The sequence below is a fragment of the Castor canadensis genome, chromosome 9 (genome assembly GCF_047511655.1).
Source record: "Castor canadensis chromosome 9, mCasCan1.hap1v2, whole genome shotgun sequence".
NCBI classification, from domain to species: Eukaryota; Metazoa; Chordata; class Mammalia; order Rodentia; family Castoridae; genus Castor; species Castor canadensis.
In genome coordinates, this window is record NC_133394.1 from 95,433,685 (window position 1) to 95,440,445 (window position 6,761).

At 36.9% G+C, this 6,761-nt stretch overlaps 1 pseudogene; it reads left to right on the forward strand.

The window, feature by feature from the left end:
• The first annotated feature begins 3,107 nt into the window (after positions 1–3,107).
• LOC141410813 (transcription factor E2F6 pseudogene) lies at positions 3,108–5,734 on the forward strand (annotated as a pseudogene).
• Positions 5,735–6,761: the final 1,027 nt, after the last annotated feature.

Sequence of the window (6,761 nt, forward strand, 5' to 3'; positions counted from 1 at the left end):
GTGAATAAATGAATAATAAAAAAATGTTTTAATAAATAAATAAAATATATACACATACACACACACAAAGTTAATATTCAATATTAAAAAAAAATCTAAAGGTGGTTTAAATTGATGTTCCCTGCTATCTTTTTTTCAGGAACACATACACATAGCCTTTTGTTCATGAATACCCACTCTGTTATCCTCAGTTCCATATTTGTGGAACTGAATTGAGCTAATTATACGGATCTTTCACTGCCACTTAGCTATAGGTTTGTGCAAAGAAAGCTACCCAGTTCTCATAGGGGCCAAGAGTCCCCAAGAATTACTGCTACTTCTTGTAGACAATTATTTAATGTCTAATACCTTTCAACTAGTCCATAAATTATAAGGCAAGAAATGTACAATGTAATGCAATTCATATAAAAGACAATCGCACCGTAAATTTCTTCTTTGACTTCTAGGAATCAGCAAGATGTCAAAATAAGTAGAACTGATATGCCTATAATATAAAATACCTAATTTTCTTAATTGGTAAGTATCCTAGGAGACTTAAAGGTGATGATATTACATATCTAAGAAAAGTCTTTTGTATTATCTTTGTGCATCATTAAGCAATGCAAATTAATTTTGTGAGCCTGCCAATATTTCAAACACCTCTGACTTTCTTGGTGTTCATCCAAAGCTTGTTTTTTCATGTAATGTTCACTCAGTGGCTATGGTAATTTTTAAACATTAAGTCTACCTTTGGACTTTTGGGCATTAACAGATGATAGGCATTTCAATAATCTTTTATATGAGAGAAAAAATATTCTATAGTGATTGGATATAGGTAATTATAAGAAAATGATAGCATATATTGAGCACGTTATCATGTACCAAGTACTGTATTTTACAGTTATTATTTTAACACTCACAGAAAATAAAGAACTTGAGTCCTAGAGAAGTTATATAACTTACCTAAGGACTGAGAGCTAGTATAAAAAAAAAAAAAAACCTAGATGTGACATAACCACCTAGTTCTAGAAAAGCAAATCATTGAAATTGGGGTGTTACTCCAGCAGTAGAGCACCTGCCAAGCTACTAACTAAATGTAAAGCCTTGAATCCAAACCCCAGTTCCACCAAAATTAATTTTCTTTAAAAAAAGCAAATCACAGTCAGGTACTGTAGCTCAAGTCTATAATTGTATCTACTCAAGAGGCAGAGATCAGGAGGATCACAGTTCAAAGTGAGCCTGGGCAAATAGTTCGTGAGGCCCTATCTCAAAAATACCCAACACAAAAAAGGGAAAGCAAAGTGACTCAAGTGGCAGAATGGTACAGAGCTGGGGTGTGGCTCAAGTGGTAGAGTGCCTGCCTAGCAAGCACAAGGTCCTAAGTTCAAATCTCAGTACTACAAAAAAAAAAAAAAACCACACACACAAGAACATGGTACATGCTGATGAAAACTCAGACAACATAACTTTTCCAGTTCTTCTATATGTAACCACTATTTTTTTCAGTGCCAGAGCTGTAACTGAAGAAGAGGAAGAAAGAGAAGGAAAAATATCTTTAAAAATATTAATTAAAACTTTAAATTTCTGAGCTGGCCGCTGGTGGCTCACTCCTATAATCCTAGCCACTCAGGAGGCAGAGATCAGGAGGATCATGGTTCAAAGCTCAGGACAAATAGTTTGTGAGACCCTATCTCGAAAATACCCAATACAAAAAACAGGACTGGCAGAGTGGCTCAAGTGCTAGAGTGCCCGCCTAGCAAGCATAAGGCCTTGAGTTCAAATCCCAGTGCCACTAAAAAAATTTTTTAATTTCTGACTCTTTCATCTCAGGCGCCAACATGCCATCTAGACTGAGAAAGACCCAGAAACTTCGGGGCAAGATGAGTCATGGCCAGAGCTGCTTAGCAAGCACAGAAGCACCCAGGAGGTGGAGGTAACACTGGTGGCATGAATCACAACAGGATCAACTTTGACAAATATCATCCAGGTTACTTTGAGAAAGTTGGCATGAGGCGTAACCACTTAAAGAAGAACTAGAGTTTCTGCCCATCTGTCAACCTTGATAAATTGTGGACATTGGTCAGTGAGCAGACACAGGTAAATGCTGCCAAAAACAAGACTGGAGTTGCTCCCCTCACTGATATGGTATGATCAGACCACTACGAAGTCCTGGGGAAGGAAAAGCTCTCTAAGCAGCCCATCATTGTGAAGGGTGAAGGCCAAATTCTTCAGCAGAAGAGCTGAGAACATTGGGGGGAGGGTGGGGAGAGGTAGTGGTGGTCACTACCGTCAGAGGGAGGCTCATTAAATGATAACAAATTATTTTAAATAATTAAACTTCTGGTATAACTGATATTTGAGTCAAAAAAGAAAGCACAAGAAATCAAATTGAAAAAGAATGCATAACTAGAGTCTACAACAGAGATGATAAAAAATAATGGGGGTTTCTGCTTTTAGGAATGTCAGGCCATGTGGGTGGTAAGGGAGGGGGTGGGGGCAGGGGGGAGAAATGAACCAAGCCTTGTATGCACATATGAATAATAAAAGAAAAAAAAAAAAAAGGAATGTCAGGCCATATGAGTTAGCGTTTACAACTCAACAATAACAGGAACCTCTAACATCAATGGAAAATGAACTAGAAACAAAGGGAAAATGTGAGGTTATCAGAACATATGATAAAAAAATTAAACATACAAAAAGTAGAGTGCAAGTAATCTTTAAGGTATCTGGGTTGTACATATCTGAGGAAGAGGGCACTATTAGAGCTCCTGGTATTTCTGAGGTGTCACTAAAGTGAGTTCTTGGAAAATATGAAGAAGGAGGAGCCTTGTGCTCATAGCTACTGCAGGGTGAAGTTGACACAGCCAGCTAATAGGAAGGAGCAAAGGAAAATCAAAACCAACTAAAAATGTGTCATTCATAGTGATACTGTGTCTTTGTACACTGGTTGGGTCAATATTTATAACATATGATATATTTTTGGCAGTACTTAGGTTTGAACCCAGTGCCTCAACTTGCTAAGACAGGTACTCTACACTTGAGGCATGCCCCAGCCCAATAATATACAATATATTTTTGAAGACAATGTGGCAATATGTATTAAGAGCCATAAAAACGTTCATACTAGAATGGCGGGCGGATGTCCTGATTACCAAGGATCCTCCTGCTCCCCTCTTGCCTGTGGTCAGAGCACCCAGGCTTGGGGTCTGCAGCTAGGAGATAAGAATCACTCCAGGGAGAAGGCAGGAGGGACGCAGGCCACTCACCTACAGAAGTCAGTAACATGGGAAGAAAATGACCCACCTTCTCATGGACCCAGAAGAGGAGATGGTCCTCCTGGACAGCCTGCTGCCATCAAAGATAGGATTAATGTAAAAGATGATGTACAATATGTGTCCATGAGAAAATCTCTAAAAGTGAAGTGACCTCATCTTGATGTATCACTGAACTCGAAAAAGTATGGGTCTTGTCAAATCTGCTTCTGAGGGCGTTCTTGACCTAAACAAGGTTGCCACAAAACTGGACATAGGAAAACAGAGAGTGTACCACATCACTAATGTCTTACATGGACTCCATCTGGTTGAAAAAAATAAATCAAAGAACCACATTAGGTAGATAGAATATGATCTTCACATTTTTGGAGTAGTACCCCAACAAAAGAAACTGTAGGAAGAACTTTCCAACTTACCAGCAATGGAAGATGCTTTGGATGAGTTAAGTATTGTGCTGAGCAGTTAATGATGACAAAGAAAATGATAATGAAGTTTATTTCTGAGACAGAAGGAATTGGCCACACAGATAGTACCTAAAACTGCCATTCCAGTCCACAGAAGTGGACTCCCAGTGTCCCTGCTCTGAGCTTACTGTCTCCAGACAGAAGAGCCTTGTTTCTGGTTCCCATCTTCTCCTGGATCCCACACCTTTAGGCTGCTTTGCCCTTTGTGAGGGTGTCACCAGTTCTGGGCTGTTTCATGTTTCCATCCACTTCCACTGTCCACTGGCAGTCAACTCTTACTCTCACAGGACAGTTATTAGAAAGATAGAAAGAAAAATAAAAGCTAATATTACAATCGCCAACCAAAGAGCTTTTGTGGTAAAAATAAAAAATAAAGGGGATGGATTCTGGAGCAATTGAATAAATCATTTAATTAGTAAGTCTTCAGGCAACACAATAAAACAAAATGAAAAACATTGAGACAGAAAATAGTTTTAGAAGAGGAAAATTCATGAATACATGATAGTCTTGAGAAACTTGTTCTCTAAGTTGTTTTTACTTTTTTTATTATTACAAATTTTTATTAGGATATATTCATTATATGGGGATGTATTCCTACTTTTTACAGCTTTTCTACCTTCCGTTTTAGGAGATTCTCATTAAAAACGCAAATGTTCTTTCTAAGTTCTCTTCATAAGAGTTAACACTGAAGAGGAAATAGGTAGGAATTTGAATACAATATAGTGTCCCCTTATTTGTGGTTTTCCTTTCTGTGATTTCAGTTACCTAAAATCAGCTGTGTTCCAAAAACATTAAATGGAAAGTTCCAGAAATAAACAATTAAATGTAAATAAAATTTCAGAGCCAAATAATTAAATTTAAATAACTTTCATTACAATATTTAATCATTGTTTTATTTTACTATTATTAATTCCTTACTGTGCCTAATTTCTAAATTAAACTTTACCATAGGTGTGTATGTATATATGTATAGGAAAGCACATGCTACATGTAAAGTTCTACTAAATATATAGAAGATTCTATGGTTTAGGCATTCACCACAAGGGATCCTGGAACATATTCCAGAAAGACAAGGGGAACAACAGTACCTTCATGAGTTGTGTTCAAGTTTAGGAACTCAGACTTTATGAGTATTTTTCTACAGACATTATCATCATAATCTCAGTAGTTCAGTTTAAACAACTCTTAGTTGAGTTATAAATATTATAAAGCACTGTAAAATTTTAAGAATTATACATAAAATTATTTTACTGCTTTTTTTGTTTCAATTTTTTATTTTTATTAGTATATATTCATTGTACGGGGGGGATTCATTGTGACAATTCTGAATAAGCTTACACTGTACATTGGTTAGACAGCTCCCACCAACTCTCCCCCTCTACTCCCTCCCCTCTCCACTTAAAGCAATTGCAAGAGGTTTCATTGTTCTATTTCATATATGTATATGAAGTCCATCAGCCATATTCCTCACCTTCATCTCCTTCATTCACCCTCCCTACTCACACAAGTACCCCCCTACCCTGTACATATTTTATAGTCCTGTCTTTGCTTATTAATTCCTAAGTCAAAGTTCAAAGGGGTTTCTCGATGTATCCCTGCTGTAAATATACTTCACTTTGGTCTTTACTGCTTTATTTAATTATGTTTGTATAAAAGCTAAAGATATTCTGTCACTTGTGTTTGTGTATTAGAAGAGCTAAATTATCAGCCCAATATGTGGCACTCTTAGAGATCCTTAACTTTGTTTCACACTAGCATATGTGACTTTCCAGGATATTCATAACATTCAAGCTTTCTATGAACAAATTGTTATTTGCTAAGACTCCAGAGGAAACCAGACTGAATGTTCCAACTTACAGAGAAGACTCTATCACAGTACACATAAACAGCACCAAAGGACCCATTGATGGGTAGTTATGTGAAATGGAAATGAATGGTAAAACATCTGGTCAAGTAGGGACCTCTTCATCTAAGAACAAATATGCAGAATGCTCTAAGAAAGAAGAAAATACTCAGTAAAGTGAATTGCTTGGGACTTTAGATCTAGGGCAAACACAGCAATGTGATTGGACTTGGGTCACATGATAAGGTGAGAGCACACACGGGAGGTGTGGGGATAGGTAAGAAACCCAAAAAACATGAGAGTATTTGAGGTCCTCACTGGAGAGGAACTAATACAGAAACTTTAAAGCAACAGAGGTCAATATGAGAAGGGGATCAGGAATTAGAGAAAAGGTCAGTTAGAGATGAATTAACTTAGAATGTAACACATTTATACATGGAAGCAATGCTAGGAATCTCCCTGTATAGCTATTCTTATCTCAACTAGCAAAAATGCTTTGTCTTTCTTATTATTGTTTATACTCTCTCTTCAACAAAATTAGAGATAAGGGCAGAACAGATTCTGCCTGAAAGCAAGGGGGGGAGCAGGGAGTAGGGGAGAGAAATGGCCCAAACAATGTATGCACATATAAATAAATGAGAAAAAAAAAGTGAATTGCTTGTAGTGAACAACTGATAGTATTTGAAAAAAGGATTAAGGGGGTTTATTGGAACATCCTATGTAGGTGGATTATGCACCATTTGAGTCTTGGAGCAATAAACCCTCCATGAAGTGCCCTTGTTCTCAGTTAGCCGCAACATTAAGGCCAGTAGTGTCTTTCAGTAGCTCCCTATTTAGATTACTGGATATTTCAATATTTGAAAAAAAACCTCTTTTTTATTTTATTCACTGCTTTTTGTCAGGGAAATAGATATCTGGTCTCCTGAAATACCTTTTATCACAAAGAGTATCACAAAAACAAATGGTCAGGCTGGGCATTGACAGTTCTTCATGGACTCTTCTCTTCCTTAAAGGATTATGTAGTATACCACAAAAGAACCTTACATTGGTTCATGTTTGCAGTTAAGTGTTATACATTGGCTAGATGTAGACACGGATCTAAATGAGATGTCTTTGTATGCATTTGTATAATGTTTAGAATCCTTACGAAATATGTCTAAGTGACACTTTTCATCCTTGTTCAGCCAAAATAATCTATATAGA